We start from the raw sequence: 17793 nt of genomic DNA on the forward strand, positions 1-17793 counted from the left end.
AATTACAGATGCAGATAGCTCAAATTCTCAATGTGCCTCTGTCTCACTGCCACCTCTTCCTTGACACATACCTATGATCTCATACAGAGTTTTGGTTTGTTTTTTTTTAAATAACCAGTCAGCCTCGTTTAAGCTGCAGTTTTGAGTGAAAAACCACAGAAATCAAAATACACACAAATATAGATTTAGATCACCACAGCTAGTATAGGAGCAATCAGTCAATATGCTAACTGAGGGCAAAGGAGCCTGGGGTAGATGACGGAGGAAAGAAGACATATAAATACCAATTCTGACCATTTGACCAATTCTGGTGGGGAGGTGGTAGTGGTTTAGTTGCAAAGTCATTTCCATCTCTTGGGCCACAATGGACTGTAGCCTGCCAGCCTCCTCTGTCCATGGGATTTCCGTCCATGAGTTGCCGTTTCCTTCTCCAGGGCATCTTCCCCACCCAAGGATCTAACTCGGGTCTCCTGCACTGCAGGCAGTCTCCTGCATTGGAGAGAATTCTTTACCAGCTGAGCCACCTGGAAAGCCTGTGGTGGGGAGGAGGCTATAACGTGTACTTGTATTTTTTCCCTGATGTGTCATAACTAATTAACCTTTCCCCTCTTTTCCCCTCTCTTACTAACTTATATGGAGGGGTATAGTGCCGTGGTTATCTTTACAATGTAGTCTGTAGGTTATAGGATATGAGACAGAACACAGATAGAGCTAGCAAAAGGATGTGCATCACCCGTAAATCCTGGGCTTGAAACTGCATGCCCTAACTAACGAGACCTTGACTTGTCTCCTTTTCTGGACAGTGTATATACCTGTTTTTATTTGAGGAGTAGTTGGATTATCTCTGGCAGGAAAGTTTTTATTGGTAAGCTTAAGAATAATAGATGGTCTGTGCTGATGGTGGGCAAACAAAGGATTGGCTATGCTGTAGATATTTTGTCAAATTTTGTAGCTGCCCTTTAAATTTTTGAGCAGCCTTGGTATATTTTAGAAATTTACTACCTTATAGAGCTTGTCTGGTGACTCAGGGGTAAAAGAATCCGCCTGCAATGCAGGAGAAACGTGCAGGAGAAGCAGGTTCAATCCCTGGGTCAGGAAGATCCCCAGAAGGAAGACATGGCAACCCACTCCAGTATTCTCCACTGAAAATCCCATGGACAGAGGAGTCTGGAGGGCTACAGTCCATGGGGTCACAAAGAGTCAGACAAGACTGAACAACTAATCAATAAGAATAAAAAACACCTTAAAAGTTCCACTCCCTACCCCTAAGATGAAAGCCCCAAAGGCCCTCTGCTGCAGCTTTTCTGGCAATTGTGGCATAAAGAGGGCTTCCTCGATAGCTCAGCTGGTAAAGAATCCACCTACAATGCAGGAGACCTGGGTTCGATCCCTGAGCTGGGAAGATCCCCGGGAGACGGGAAAGGCTACCCACTCCAGTATTCTGGCCTAGAGAATTCCATGGACTGTATAGTCACAAAAAGTCGGACACGCATAACCCAGACTCTACCAAGTAGGCTTATCCATGGAGATATTGATTTCAAGTGCCCAATATAAGGACGTAGTAATGCACGTTTTTTTTTTTTTTTTTCTCTCTCAGCAAAGTAACAAGACTTTTTAGAACTAACACCCAAAAAAGATGTCCTTTTCATTATAGGGGACTGGAATGCAAAAGTAGGAAGTCAAGAAACACCTGGAGTAACAGGCAAATTTAGCCTTGGAGTACAGAATGAAGCAAGGCAAAGGCTAATAGAGTTTTGCCAAGAGAATGCACTGGTCATAGCAAACACCCTCTTCCAACAACACAAGAGAAGACTCTACACATGGACATCACCAGATGGTCAACACCGAAATCAGATTGATTATATTCTTTGCAGCCAAAGATGGGGACGCTCTATACAGTCAGCAAAAACAAGACCAGGAGCTGACTGTGGCTCAGATCATGAACTCCTTGTTGCCAAATTCAGACTTAAATTGAAGAAAGTAGGGAAAACCACTAGACCATTCAGGTATGACCTAAATCAAATCCCTTATGATGATACAGTGGAAGTGAGAAATAGATTTAAGGGCCTAGATCTGATAGATAGAGTGCCTGATGAACTATGGAATGAGGTTCGTGACATTGTACAGGAGACAGGGATCAAGACCATCCCCATGGAAAAGAAATGCAAAAAAGCAAAATGGCTGTCTGGGGAGGCCTTACAAATAGCTGTGAAAAGAAGAGAAGTGAAAAGCAAAGGAGAAAAGGAAAGATATAAGCATCTGAATGCAGAGTTCCAAAGAATAGCAAGGAGAGATAAGAAAGCCTTCCTCGGTGATCAATGCAAAGAAATAGAGGAAAACAACAGAATGGGAAAGACTAGAGATCTCTTCAAGAAAATCAGAGATACCAAGGGAACATTTTATGCAAAGATGGGCTCGATAAAGGACAGAAATGGTATGGACCTAACAGAAGCAGAAGATACTCAGAAGAGGTGGCAAGAATACACAGAAAACTACAAAAAAGAGCTTCATGACCCAGATAATCATGATGGTGTGATCACTCACCTAGAGCCAGACATCCTGGAATGTGAAGTCAAGTGGGCCTTAGAAAGCATCACTACAAACAAAGCTAGTGGAGGTGATGGAATTCCAGTTGAGCTATTTCGAATCCTGAAAGATGATGCTGTGAAAGTGCTGCACTCAATATGCCAGCAAATTTGGAAAACTCAGCAGTGGCCACAGGTCTGGAAAAGGTCAATTTTCATTCCATTCCCAAAGAAAGGCAATGCCAAAGAATGCTCAAACTACCACACAATTGCACTCTTCTCACATGCTAGTAAAGTAATGCTCAACATTCTCCAAGTCAGACTTCAGCAATAAGTGAACCATAAACTTCCAGATGCTCAAGCTGGTTTTAGAAAAGGCAGAGGAACCAGAGATCAAATTGCCAGCATCCGCTGGATCATGGAAAAAGAAAGAGAGTTCCAGAAAAACATCTATTTCTGCTTTATTGACTAGGCCAAAGCCTTTAACTGTGTGTATCACAATAAACTGTGGACAATTCTGAAAGAGATGGGAATACCAGACCACCTGACCTGCCTCTTGAGAAACCTATATGCAGGTCAGGAAGCAACAGTTAGACCTGGACATGGAACAACAGACTGGTTCCAAATAGGAAAAGGAGTACGTCAAGGCTGTATATTGTCACCCTGCTTATTTAACTTATACGCAGAGTACATGAGAAACCCTGGGCTGGAAGAAGCACAAGCTGGAATCAAGATTGCCCGGGAGAAATATCAATAACCTCAGATATGCAGATGACACCACCCTTATGGCAGAAAGTGAAGAGGAACTAAAGAGCCTCTTGATGAAAGTGAAAGAGGAGAGTGAAAAAGTTGGCTTAAGACTCAACATTCAGAAAACAAAGATCATGGCATCTGGTCCCATCACTTCATGGGAAATAGATGGGGAAACAGTGGAAACAGTGTCAGACTTTATTTTTGGGGGGTTCCAAAATCACTGCAGATGGTGATTGCAGCCATGAAATTAAGACACTTACTCCTTGGAAGGAAAGTTATGACCAACCTAGATAGAATATTGAAAAACAGAGACATTACTTTGCCAACAAAGGTCCGTCTAGTCAAGGCTATAGTTTCTCCAGTGGTCATGTATGGATGTGAGAGTTGGACTGTGAAGAAAGCTGAGCGCCGAAGAATTGATGCTTTTGAACTGTGGTGTTGGAGAAGACTCTTGAGAGTGCCTTGGACTGCAAGCGGATCCAACCAGTCCATTCTGAAGGAGATCAGCCCTGGGATTTCTTTGGAAGCAAAGATGCTAAAGCTGAAACTCCAGTACTTTGGCCACCTCATGCAAAGAGTTGACTCATTGGAAAAGACTCTGATGCTGGGAGGGATTGGGGGCAGGAGGAGAAGGGGATGACAGAGGATGAAATGGCTGGATGGCATCACGACATCAGTTTGAGTAAACTCCGGGAGTCGGTGATGGACAGGGAGGCCTGGCGTGCTGCGATCCATGGGGTCGCAAAGAGTCAGACACGACTGAGCAACTGAACTGAACTGAAAGTAACTAGTATCTGACTCTCAGAGTCCTCAAGGCTGAGTTCTTGGTTAAGAGATGCCACAGATATTAGCTGCTGTTTTGTTTGCAATAAAATCGAATTTCTTACATAGAAGTGACAGCAGAGAAACCACAGTATTTGGTTAGTGTTCAGGGGAAGCAACTTGGGTGATTTTCTCATAAATTGAGTTCTGAGGCACGGTTTTGGGTCCCTGGAAATGCGGAGCAGTGACTTGTTCTCTGGTCTTGTCAATTAATCTACAAAGTGCCCTATATCCAGATACAGTTTCTTTGTCTTGCAACTGATGACTCTGCCTGATTCATCTAGGTACCAGTTGCATTGAAAGGGCTGAAGGACACATGAAAAGAAGAAAATGAAGACATCTCTAGGAAGTGTGATTATGGAGCTGGCTCAGGTTTCTGAGCAGGGAACGGATATAATTACACTGGGAGAATTGAACTGGCAACAGTAGGGAAGCTGTTTGAAGGAAGGACCTGAGATGAGTTCTGTTAAGGCCAAGACCAGGTAAATGAAGAGACCTTCACTCTATTTTAGGTGGAGACACTGAGGCTTAGGCTAGAGCAGGGGTCTAGATCCAGGAGAGCAGAGGTGGATCTCAATATCATTCCCAGCTTGACTGTGGGCACAGAACTCCCAAGGCTTTCTAATTACTTTTAATCTATGAAAAGTCACTGCTAATCATTTTTTTTTTCTGGTATTTGAAAGAACATACTTGTACAAAGCTGCTCAGTCACGTCCAATTCTGTGCAACCTGCTGGACTGTACAGCTCCCCTGTCCATGGAATCCTCTAGGCAAGAATACTGGAATGGGTTGCGATTTCCTTTTCCAGGGGATCTTCCCCACCCAGGGATTGAACCCTCATCTCTTACATCTCCTGCATTGGCAGGCATGTTCTTTACTACTTATGCCTCCTGGGAAGCCCTCAATATTTACTTATCTGGCTGTGCTGAGTCTTAGTCAAGACACGTGGGATCTTTCGTTGTCGCATGTGCTATCTAGCTCCCTGAACAGGGATTGAACCTGGGACCCCTGCTTCGGGAGTGTGGAGTCTTAAACACAGCGACCCCGTGGAAGTCTCCTTTTGAAAGAATGATCAAACTCAAATCTGTCTAAGATGTCACATGACTGTATCTTCTTGATCTGAATTCAAGGTTGGCTTTGACATTTGCTCACTTCCTTTGTAGTGAGGGCCTCAAAAGTTGCACTTACGCAGAGCAAGTTCATTCCATAAGAAACATTTCTGAGGAGTAGTGTCTTACTTAGGCTTCCCTGGTGGCTCAAATTGTAAATAATCCACCTGCAATGCAGGAGACCTGGATTCAATCCCTAGTCAGGAAGATTCCTTGGAGAAGGGAATGGCTGCCCACTTCAGTATTCTTGCCTGGAGAAGAATTCCATGGACAGAGTGTCTTACTCAGTGTTTAATGAAAAAAAGAAAAGTAACATTTGATGATCTAATCACATGCCAGGTCCATAAGCCTATTTCTTGCTTCCAAGAACCTAATGAGTTTGGCATGACTATATTCATTTTACAGATGATGAGAGCCACAAACAGATTCCCTACTCTTTTCAGAATTCCCACTTGCAAGGTTAATTTGGCCCCAGTTGGCCTGGCTGAGGCTCCAGTTCTTCTTTTGCTCTATATCAAGGGACTCATGGGAAACTTAACAATGGTACATTTATGGAGAGAACGACTGTGTCTTTTTCGCCTCCTTCCTGGGACCACAAGAATCTAATAGGAAAGCAGAGGGAGGTGGGTGGGTAAAGAGAGTGTGCTTATCCTCAAGCTTTTTTGTGTGGTTTTGTTTTCTTTTTTTTTGTAAACATTTATTTATTTGGCTGCATCTGGTCTTAACTGAGGCATGTGGGAGCTTCACTGTGGTGCTCAGGCTCTCCAGTTGTGGCATGTGGGCTCAGTAGTCAGAGTGCAGGGGCTTGGTTGTGCCCTGGCACACGGGATCTTAGTTCCCAAACCAGGGATCGAACCTGTGTCCCCTGCATCGGAAGGCAGATTTTTAACCACTTGACCATCAGGGAAGTCCCTCATCCTCAGAACTGATGGCAACCACTGCCAACGGTAGGGCTTCCCTGGTGGCTCAGAGGGTAAAGCGTCTGCCTGCAAAGCAGGAGACCCAGGTTCGATCTCTGGGCTGGGAAGATCCCCTGCAGAAGGCAATGGCAACCCACTCCAGTACTCTTGCCTGGAAAATCCCATGGACGGAAGAGCCTGATAGGCTACAGTCCATGGGGTTGCAAAGAGTCGGACACGACTGAGTGACTTCACTTTCACTGCCAACGGTAGAGCTGACAAACATGGTTCCCGCTTGTTTTCTCATTGAATGAAATATTCACAAGGACTCTCTGAAGTAGGTATCACAAGGCCCATTTTAAAGATGGAGAAACTGAGACTCGGAAGTATACTCACCTGTGCGAAGTTATGCAGCTAATAATCAGCACGGCTGAAGTTTGAGTTCAAATCTTCTGACACCAAAACTAGTGCATGTTTAAATGCATTAAGCCACAGAGGAAGGTGAGGGGAGGGAGTACCTTTCTGGGTAGAGTCGTGGACCTGGGACTCCCTGGTAGAGGCCAGTATTCCTGCAGCAAGCGTGTCCTTCTTTTCTCAGGTTTTACTTTGGGACTCTTAAGGCAAATCACCGTGTCCTGTACTCAGAGCTGGGGTGACATGCTTTCTCAAGCATCCGGGCCCAGTGACGGCAGTGTTTTGGGAAAGAGATGGTGTTCATTACTCAGACTTCTCCCTCTTAAGTCAGCTCCCAAAGATGTAGTTGTAGGCATTCCTCAGACCAAGATCAAAATAAGAGCTTTATGGCTGATAAAGGAGACTATGGCTTCACATCCCCAGACTTTTTATTTTCCCCCAAATTGTGATCATTCCTCTCTAGAACACTGGTAAATTCGCTGCACGAAGGAGCAAAGAACCTGAGTTTGCTGAGAAATCAGATCAGATCAGATCAATCGCTCAGTCGCGTCCGACTCTTTGCGACCCCATGAATCGCAGCACACCAGGCCTCCCTGTCCTTCACCATCTCCCGGAGTTCACTGAGACTCACGTCCATCGAGTCAGTGATGCCATCCAGCCATCTCATCCTCTGTCGTCCCCTTCTCCTCCTGCCCCCAATCCCTCCCAGCATCAGAGTCTTTTCCAATGAGTCAACTCTTCGCATGAGGTGGCCAGAGTACTGGAGTTTCAGCTTTAGCATCTTTGCTTCCAAAGAAATCCCAGGGCTGATCGCCTTCAGAATGGACTGGTTGGATCTCCTTGCAGTCCAAGGGACTCTCAAGAGTCTTCTCCAACACCACAGTTCAAAAGCATCAATTCTTTGGTGCTCAGCCTTCTTCACAGTCCAACTCCCACATCCATACATGACCACAGGAAAAACCATAGCCGTGACTAGACGAACCTTTGTTGGCAAAGTAATGTCTCTGCTTTTGAATATGCTGTCTAGGTTGGTCATAGCTTTCCTTTCAAGGAGTAAGTGTCTTTTAATTTCATGGCTGCAGTCACCATCTGCAGTGATTTTGGAGCCCAGAAAAATAAAGTCTGACACTGTTTCCACTGTTTCCCCATCTATTTCCCATGAAGTCATGGGACTGGATGCCATGATCTTCATTTTCTGAATGTTGAGCTTTAAGCCAACTTTTTCACTCTCCACTTTCACTTTCATCAAGATGCTTTTTAGTTCCTCTTCACTTCCTGCCATTGCTGAGAGAAGGCTGCTCCAAAGATGGATTTCCACATTCTTACTCTTCCCATTAGTCACTCTCCCTCCCCCAGGGAGCGCAGAAGAACTGAACATATTTACCCCAAATTTCTCTTCTCCTCTGAGACAGTGTAAGGAAAGGAGAGCAAATGTGCCTCCCTCTCCGCAGTGCACTTCCCACATTGCAACATCCTGGTCATGGAGCATCAGCTGAGGCAGTAACACAAGACTTTCTAGTGAGGAAAGAAAGATAGTGATCTTCGTCTTAACTAGAACAGTCAGTAAGTGTGGCAACCCTATAGCAAGGAGGACCAGTAGCCTGGAAGAGTAGATGTGTTGTAATTTGGGGACTGATGGAATCACCAATCAAGGTGGTAAAGAACCTAAGAGATAGTGTACACTAAATACCTGCATACCTGACAGGCCTGTCTGTCAAGGTCCTAAGGGAAGCAGTTACTGTTGTATGGGAGCTGGAGTGTGAACTCAGACGTTTAGGCAGGTAGTCCTAAAGAAGTCTAATGAGTTCAGCCCCATACTCATGAGCCCCTTCTGAGGCTTTCTCATTTTTAGGTCCCATGCTGACACTGCTGACTGAATCAGTATCTGACGCAAGGGTAGCCAGGCTATAAGCTGGTCTCTAAACTGGGCAGTAGGCCAATCAATCAGATATTATCTTTTGAGGATTTTTGAATATGAGACATTGGATACGGAACAGTTGACAGGAGGGGCAAAAGACACAGAGAAACGCAGCAAGAGGCCTGAGCTGAAGCTATGAGTGAGCAGAGAGAGTGAGGTCAGGTAGAGTAAAGGGCACTTTTTTTAGGTAGAGATGTGGACAATAGACAAAAAGATGAAGAAGCTGGATTCGAAGGATGGTGAAGCTCTTGGGTAGAAACTTGTTCCTCTTGCAGCAGAGGGAAGGGTAGAGAGCACTCAGTTGCCAGACTCACATAGGACCCTATATTACCTTCCAATTACCAATGTTCTGGGCCCTGGGGAGGGTAGCTATTTGGCTGTTTATAGGATCACCAGAAATCTGGCTGTATGGTCAAGATACCACCCTTCCTTAAAACATATAACTTCATAAACCATCAACACTCAGCATGATCCGAATAAGCCCCTTTGTACTTACAACCTGAAAAGGCTAATCCACTAGCCTTTTTACTGGCAATGCCATATACCAACCATATACATTAGTGTTAGAATTTTTGATTCAACAGTGGTATCCCCTCTGAGATCTTCTGATTAACCCAGTATTCCCTGTGGTCATTTCTTTCATCCTGAATAATCAGTGATATAGTTTAGAAGCCTCTGTGAATAGATAGCTTGCCAGTTCCTTTTTTTTTTCCATTTTCCCCTGACATTCTAAGCAGGGATTTCTTGGCCAGTCATTGCATCCGTGTCCAGTGTCCATCCTGAGATCCTAGCATGGGAATAAGCAATCAAGATACTTAAATGGTACCTCCCTGGTGGTCCAGTGGTTAAGAGTCTGCCTGCCAATGGAGGAGACATGGGTTCGATCCCTGGTCCAGGAAGATTCTACATGCTATGGGGCAACTAAGCCCATGTACCACAGCTACAGTGGCTGCACACTCTAGAGCCCACATGCCATGACGACTGAAGCCCATGCCCCTAGAGCCTGTGCTCCACAACAAGAGAAGCCAGTGCAGTGAGAAGCCCGTGCATCCCAGCTAAGGGTAGGCCCTGCTCGCTGCAACTAGAGAAAGCCTGCATGCAGCAGTGAAGAGCCAGGGCAGCCAAAAATATAAATAATTATAAATAAAATTTAAATAAATAATTTAAAAATATTTTTAGTAAAAATAAATAATTTTTTTAAAAAAGAGGCTTTAAAGTCCAGAGCATAACTCCCTATTTATAGGAAATGGAGCTGCTGGGTGGAAATATTTGTGTCACATGGAGGGAGATAAGTCCAATGGGGAGAGAATAGGAAAGCCCCATGTGAGCTCAGAAATAGAACCTTTAGCTGCACTCTGATCTGCCCCCACCGACTGCTACACTACTTCCTCCCCCTCCTCACCTCTGTTTTGCTCTCTGCCACTCTTCTCTCCTCTTGCCTCTCTCCTTTCCCCATCCTTCCTTCTATCCCCTTGACCCTTGGTGGTATGAGTCAACCCCTAGGAAGCATCTGCAGGTCTCCTTCTCCCAAAGAGTCTCTGGTGATGAAAGAATGAATTTTCATAATTAGATGCAAACTTTATTTTATATTCTCACCTATAAAATTGGCAAAGTTTAAAAGTCCATTTTATTTACAAAGGCACAGAAAAAGAAACTCTGAGACTGCTAGTGGAATTCTGCTTTGGTACAATTTGGGGTATGAAAATTACAAATCACATGCCTTATGACCTAATAGTTCCACTTTTAGGAATTTCATCTATGGGTATACTCCTACATGTAGCAAACTTTATGTTGAATCTCTTTCTTTCAGAGAAAAGGAGGAGTCTATGGCCATATCACCGGAACACACTTGATCTCATCTGATCTTGAAAGTTAAGCAGGGTCAGGGCTGGTTAGTACTTGGATGGGAGAAGAGAAGAGTTCTAGCAGAGTGCATCCTAAGAGCCCTTGGGTTAGAGAATCAGTGTGTCAGCCTCACTCAGCTATTGCCGGACTCAGCATCCAAGCACTACCTTCATGGGACTTTCCTGGCTGTCCCGTGGTTTGGACTCTAAGCTTTCACTACTGAGGACACAGGTTCTATCCTCAGTCAGGGAACTAAGATCCAACAAGCCTCACAACACAGCCAAACAAACAAACACAGTACCTTTAGTGAATGCAGAAAGATGACGTGTAGCAAACAAATGCTATAGAAGAAAGAGGCAGACCTCCCAGTACAGGGCACATTGTGTGAGATGGGGAAGCAGAGATGTGTGAGATGCCTGTAAAGAACTAGACCCAGGGACTTCCCTAGTGTCCCTGTGCTTGAAAATCCACCTTATAAGGCAGGGGGTGTGGTTCGGATCCCTGGTCGGGGAACAGATCCCACATGCTAGGGAGCAAATAAGCCTGTATGCTACAACTGAGGAGTTTAAGTTCTGCAAGGAAACTAAGACCTGACAAACCAAATAAATAAGTATTTTTTTAAAAATTATTAAGCCCAAACTGTCCTTCTGCTTTAGGGTCACCCCTGGAAGCATCTGAAGAGCATCCAGAGCTGGGGATCAGGGCCCACCATGGGTTGTTACCCAGTGTACATACCATAGTTCCACTTCTGGCATTCTTGCCATTTCCTTTAGCCTTTATCCATAATGTTCTGGGCTTGGTGAATTCCAAGACAACATTAGAATCTTCTAGTAAAGTAAGGATAGGCACTGCCTTTCTATCAATGTCCTTCCCATTATTCCCGCCACACATTACAACAGTTTTTCATTTAAGGGTGCATAATAATTGGGTGTCAAGAGCATTTCACTTGCTCTTTTATGTAGCTTGAGCCTCCCTCTGCTTTATTTCCTTATCTGCAGTGCCAATTTTTATGATCCTGTGGCAAATCTACCTACATGGAAAGAATTTGGGTGGGAGTAAGGGGTGGAACAGAAATATTGGTGGGGTTTAGAAGGAAATGGGTTTCCCTGGTGGTTCAGATGGTAAAGCGTCTGCCAACAATGCAGGAGATCTGGGTTTGATTCCTAGGTTGGGAAGGTCCCCTGGAGAAGGAAATGGCAATCCACTCCAGCACTCTTGGCCTGGAAAATCCCATGGACAGAGGAGCCTGGTAGGCTACAGTCCATGGGATCGCAAAGAATCGGACACAACTGAGCGACTTCACTTTCACAGAGTGCCTGGATGGCAGGGAATAATTCAGATGGAAAAACAGCAAGTCCAGAAAGAAACTGTGCTTTTGAGAGCCTAAAAGGAAGTGAGAGATGAGTCGCTGACTGTCACTTTAGCTGTGCTCACTCTGAGGACAGGTGTTTCCCTCTGATAATCAGATCAGATCAGATTAGTCACTCAGTCGTGTCCGACTCTTTGCGACCCCATGAATCACAGCACACCAGGCCTCCCTGTCCATCACCAACTCCCAGAGTTCACTCAGACTCACGTCCATCGAGTCAATGATGCCATCCAGCCATCTCATCCTCTTTCATCCCCTTCTCCTCCTGCCCCCAATCCCTCCCAGCATCAGAGTCTTTTCCAATGAGTCAACTCTTCACATGAGGTGGCCAAAGTACTGGAGTTTCAGCTTTAGCATCATTCCTTCCAAAGAAATCCCAGGGCTGATCTCCTTCAGAATGGACTGGTTGGATCTCCTTGCAGTCCAAGGGACTCTCAAGATAATAAGTAGACTTTAATCCTAGGTGTGAGTACATATCAACAGGGGTGGCTCCAGAGAAATTAAAAGGAATTGCACAAAACATAACATCAGCCCACAACCAAATTCTCACACTGAAAAATTATTAGCAGGTAGGAATGGCAGTCTTGATATGGCTCATTAGGTAATTGATTTTTCCAAGTCAACAGTCATCTTCCCAAGGCCTCAAGAGCCAGCCAGCCCAGCTAATGCAGCCACGGAGGAGAGGCGTGACTCTGGCATGTGGTGACACGTGGTGCACACCCACGATCTACAGTGCAGATGGTTGTGTAAAGCAGGAATGACTCAAAGATCATGCTTTCTAGTTTATCAGGTATGTGGAAGCTCCCAGTGACTTGCTCCAGGTTGTCAATGGTTCCATGCAGGCAATCCTGGGGCTGCTTATGAGCCCACAGAGTCACCATCAGGACCTGGGTTTCAGTGTCTTAGGGGAAGAGGCGGGATACAGAGACTGCTGACTCACATCCTTAGGTCCAAAAGGGGAGATGCGATCAGGGACCCTGTTTCTTTCCTCTCTCCCTCTCTCGGGGAAGAGACAATACAAGGGAAAGAACAGAGTAAGAGTCTGATCCAGCAAGTTCAACTCTGACAACGAATAAAATCTTTCCTCTAAGACATGGGTACAACTGACCAGTCAATAGAAGCCACAGCTACGGCTCCGTGTTCTCTCCTGTGAACTTTCTTCCACAAGCCCCCTGACTGTAATATTGATATGGACCACTGCTACCCAGGATCACCCTGCTGCCCAACTAGTCCTGGAGCGGGTCAAGTGGTTAGCTTTCCTCCCAAGCCCCAGGGGTCCAGGAAGAAATAAGTCATATAATCCCACATTTAAATACTGGCTAAGCTACTTAATCATTGGATGACTATGGACATATAATTAACCTGTCTCAATTTCTTCATCTGTCAATTAAGTATAACAGCAACCACTTGGTAGGGTGGCTTTGAAGGTTGAATCAGGTATATATAGTACCTTGGAGAAGGAAATGGCAACCCACTCCAGTTTTCTTGCCTGGAAAATTCCATGGACAGAGGAGCCTGGCAGGCTACAGTCCATGGAGTCACAAAGAGTCGGACACGACTGAGTGACTAACACACACATACAGTACCTAACACAATGTTTAGCACAAAGAGAAGCTCTATAAATGTTAGCTCCCATCTCTGAGGTTAGTGAATCTCAGAACTGGAAAAATATTAAAGATCATACAATAAAACTCTCCTGTTTTTCTGTTTCCAGAACCCCCTACTGTACATCCCAAGACGCGTGGCCTTCCAGCTTCTACTCTGAATCTCATGGCATCCAGTCCCATCACTTCATGGCAAGTAGATGGGGAAACAGTGGAAACAGTGGCTGACTATTTTTCTGGGCTCCAAAATCACTGCAGATGGTGATTACAGCCATGAAATTAAAAGACACTTGCTCCTTGGAAGGAAAGTTATGACCAACCTAGATAGCATATTAAAAAGCAGAGACGTTACTTTGCCAACAAAGGTCCATCTAGTCAAGGCTATGGTTTTTCCAGTGGTCATGTATGGATGTGAGAGTTGTATTATAAAGAAAGCTGAATGCTGAAGAATTGATGCTTTTGAACTGTGGTATTGGCGAAGACTCTTCAGAGTCCCTTGGAATGCAAGGAGATCCAACCAGTCCATCCTAAAGGAGATCAGTCCTGAGTGTTCATTGGAAGGACTGATGTTGAAGCTGAAACTCCAATACTTTGGTCACCTCATGGGAAGAGTTGACTCATTGGAAAAGACCCTGATGCTGGGAAAGATTGAGGGCAGGAGGAGAAGGGGACCACGGAGGATGAGATGGTTGGATGGCATCACCGACTCAATAGACATGGGTTTGGGTGAACTCTGGGAGTTGGTGATGGACAGAGAGGCCTGGTGTGCTGCAGTTCATGGGGTCGCAAAGAGTCGGACACGACTGAGCGACTGAACTGAGCTGAACTGAACTGAAGGAGGTGTGAAGTTTTTGCTGAAATTGAGCTGAAATACAATCTCAGGGGCTTCTGCTGTGTGGAATAGCATCCTCTTGCCCACATGCAGGAGTAGCACTCTGGTTATTCAGACGCACCATGCACAGCTCTACTGTTCACATAGACTACCATGTAAATGGCATGCCCTGGAGTTGAGCCAGTGAGATGGCCCTGGCTCTAATAGTCATCCAAATATTTGATGTCAACATTATATTCCTTTGAGTCATTTCTTCTCCAATGAAAACCTCCTAATTCCTTCCATCAGGCCTCACATGACTAGTTTTGTATCTCCCATCACTCTAGTCAGTCTTCTCTGAATGCTCAAATATGTGGTGTCTGATTCTGGACACAGTGCTTTAGTCATCACGTGACCAGTTTGGAGAACCAAGACTCACTCTTCACAACACTGGATGCTCAGCTGTGGTCTCCCACCACCATCCTATACTTGTGTGATTTGCTTTATTGTTTCAGTTTTCACTTAATCCAACAACAGGACTTTACATTTGCCTCTGAAATTTCATCTCAGTAGGTTCAGCTCATCATTCCAGATTATGAAGACTTCTTTTTTTTTAAATAAGAAATAAACTTTTTAAATAATTGAAGCATAGTTGACTTACAATGTTGTGTTAATTTCTGCTGTACAGCAAACTGATTCCAATATATATGCTGCTGCTGCTGCTGCTAAGTCGCTTCAGTCGTGTCCGACTCTGTGCAACCCCATAGACGGCAGCCCACCAGGCTCCCCGTCCCTGGGATTCTCCAGGCAAGAACACTGGAGTGGGTTGCCATTTCCTTCTCCAATGCATGAAAGTGAAAAGTGAAAGTGAAGTTGCTCAGTCGTGTCCAACTCTTAGCGACCCCATGGACTGCAGCCCACCAGGCCCCTCCATCCATGGGATTTTCCAGGCAAGAGTACTGGAGTGGGGTGCCATTGCCTTCTCCGATATATATATATTTATGTATATACATTTTTAATGCTCTTTTCCCTATGGTTTATCACAGGATATCGAATGTAGTTCCCTGTGCTGTAGGACCCTGTAGACCTTGTTGTTTATCCATTTTACGTATGACAGTGTGCATCTGCTAACCCCAAACTCCCAATCCATCCCTCCCCCATCTCTCCTCCCCCTTGGCAACCACAATCCTGTCTTCTACGTCTGTGAGTCTGTTTCAATTTCATAGATGAGTTCATTCGTGGGTGAAGATTTCTCTGTATCACAGAACATACTTATTCTCTCATGTTGGTACAAAAATCACTCAAGACTCACAGGACTGAGCTTTTTATTCTCCTCTTAGAGAATTCCCTTCATTTTGACATAGATTCTTTGTCCTTTATTCCTTTTTATCTTTTTTTTTCTTTCGGTTGCACTGGCATCCAGTTAAGATGCTCTTGACTGCAGTCATATTATGGGAGACTGTGCTGAGTTTCTTGTTCAAGTTATTTGTTCCTTCAGGCAACAGTTTTGGAGTATCAGCTTTGTCTTGGCACTGGGCTAGATACTTGTAGTACAGACAGTGTTGTGCTGGCAAGTGTTCAACAACTAACTATCCAAGGGAAAAAAATGGTTTATAGTATTTCCTGATTTCCGTGGTGAGACTCCTCCCATCGTGGCAGATTCCAAACTACCAGTGTAGTGCCACTTGAACGTGGTGTTGGGCAGAAATGTGCACAAACAGCTCTGTGAGCCAGCATGAGCCAACTCCAGCACACCACAGATGATGCACAGATGAACCTTCTGGGAAAGTTCCATGACGGACTTAGAGTCTGCTGATGCATGATGTCTACCTTCCCTCTAGGTCTACCGTGGAGAAGCCATGTCAATGGAGGAAATAAGATTTGTCTGATAGGATTTGTTCTCAATGAGCTTGTGCTGTTTCCTAATTGCAATGAACTCCTCTAGGTGCTCGTGAAACATTTTTTTCATATGTCTTTCAAAATTATTTCCGGAAACAATGTCGAAGTCATTCACCTACCATCCAGGGAATCTATCATTTCCCTTTTAAAAAGTGGTACTCTGTTCTGCCCATTTCTAGTGTTCAAACTCTTTTACTATCCCCCATGAATTCTTAAAACTCTCCGTGAGCAATTCGGAAATCTCGTTCTTAAATCACCTCACTATTTTGGGGCAAGTTCCATTCTGATCCAGGAGCCCACAACTGGTACTGCCTCTTCCCTCATCTCGAGCTTTCGGTACAACCAGTGTTGCGTCCACTGTTTTAGATCCAAAGAGCTTTCTACTTGATGAAAATGATAAAAGGAAAGTAAAGATAAGGACTCTTTGTCCATTGTTCTATGGTAGACAATCTTTGTTCACTAACAGTGATAGGCAGAAGAAGCTCACCCAACCCACCCACCAAAGATGTTTACATTTTAATCCCTGATTAGGAAGGATACTTTTGGTTACATATTAATAGGTTATATCATATACAAGGAGAAATCAAGATTGTACAGGAAATTGAAGTTGCTAAACAGCAGATTCGAAAACACAGGTTAGTGTTTTCAGATTAAGCAGATGAGCCTAATTTAATTACAAAGGCCCTTTAAATGTATGAGAGGACAGAAAAGATTTCTGGATGCTATACTGCAAGCTTGAAGATGGAGGAAAGGACCATGAGCCAGGGAAGCATGTGGCCCCTGAAAGCTGAAAACATCAGGGAAATGGATTCTCCTCTAAACCCTCCAGAAGGAAAATAACCCTTCTGACGCTTAGATTGTAGCCCAGTGAAACCCATTTCAGATTTCTGACCTCCAGGATTGCAAGATAATAACCTTGTATTTTAAAAATAATTTTATTTGTTTAGTTTTGACTGTGCTGAGCCTTTTGTTGCTGCATGGGCTTTTCTCTATTGCAACAGGTGGCGGCTACGGGCTTCTCACTGCAGTGGCTTCTCGCTGAGCCTTTTGTTGCTGCATGGGCTTTTCTCTATCGCAACAGGTGGCGGCTACGGGCTTCTCACTGCAGTGGCTTCTCGCTGAGCCTTTTGTTGCTGCATGGGCTTTTCTCTATCGCAACAGGTGGCGGCTACGGGCTTCTCACTGCAGTGGCTTCTCGCTGAGCCTTTTGTTGCTGCATGGGCTTTTCTCTATTGCAACAGGTGGCGGCTACGGGCTTCTCACTGTAGTGGCTTCTCTTCGCGTGGACCGTGAGCACTAGTGCACGTGGGTTTCTGTAGTTTTGACACATGGGCTCAGTAGTCGTGGCTCCCAAGCTCTAGAGCACAGGATCAGTAGTCGTGGCACATAGGTTTAGTTGCTCCGCAGCATGTGGGATCTTCCTAACCCAGGTATCAAACCTGTGTCTCTTGCATTGGCAGGCAGATTCTTTACCACCAAGCCACTGGGGATGCCCGTAACTTTGTGTTTTTAAGCCAGCAAGTTTGTGGTGACTCATCACAGCATCCATAGAAAACTCATACATTAACCCACTCCAGGCCTCTTTCTCCCTTGTCATCTTCCCTTATAGAGGCCAGACAGTCCAACATTTGCTACGTCAGTAGTTCTGTTCTAATCCATCAGCAAAAATGTGATGGGGATTAGATACCACTTTCACCAAAATAAGGTATTCTAGAAATGCAGAGGAGCTTGACCGCTGAAGAAAGTGCTTTGATATCAAAACACACCATCTCATCAGAGCCTGATGGAGAACACAGTGCTCCCCCTCGAGTGTGTTATGCTCAGT

The 17793-nt window shown here is 44.8% G+C and overlaps 1 long non-coding RNA gene across 1 annotated transcript; it reads left to right on the forward strand.

The window, feature by feature from the left end:
- The first annotated feature begins 1880 nt into the window (after positions 1 to 1880).
- On the forward strand, positions 1881 to 14715 carry LOC133253161 (uncharacterized). Its single transcript, XR_009738214.1, has 2 exons — positions 1881 to 12444; positions 13369 to 14715. It is a non-coding gene; the product is annotated as an uncharacterized LOC133253161 (long non-coding RNA).
- The last annotated feature ends 3078 nt before the right edge of the window (positions 14716 to 17793 follow it).

Source organism: Bos javanicus, chromosome 8 (assembly GCF_032452875.1).
Source record: "Bos javanicus breed banteng chromosome 8, ARS-OSU_banteng_1.0, whole genome shotgun sequence".
Taxonomy (NCBI): domain Eukaryota; kingdom Metazoa; phylum Chordata; class Mammalia; order Artiodactyla; family Bovidae; genus Bos; species Bos javanicus.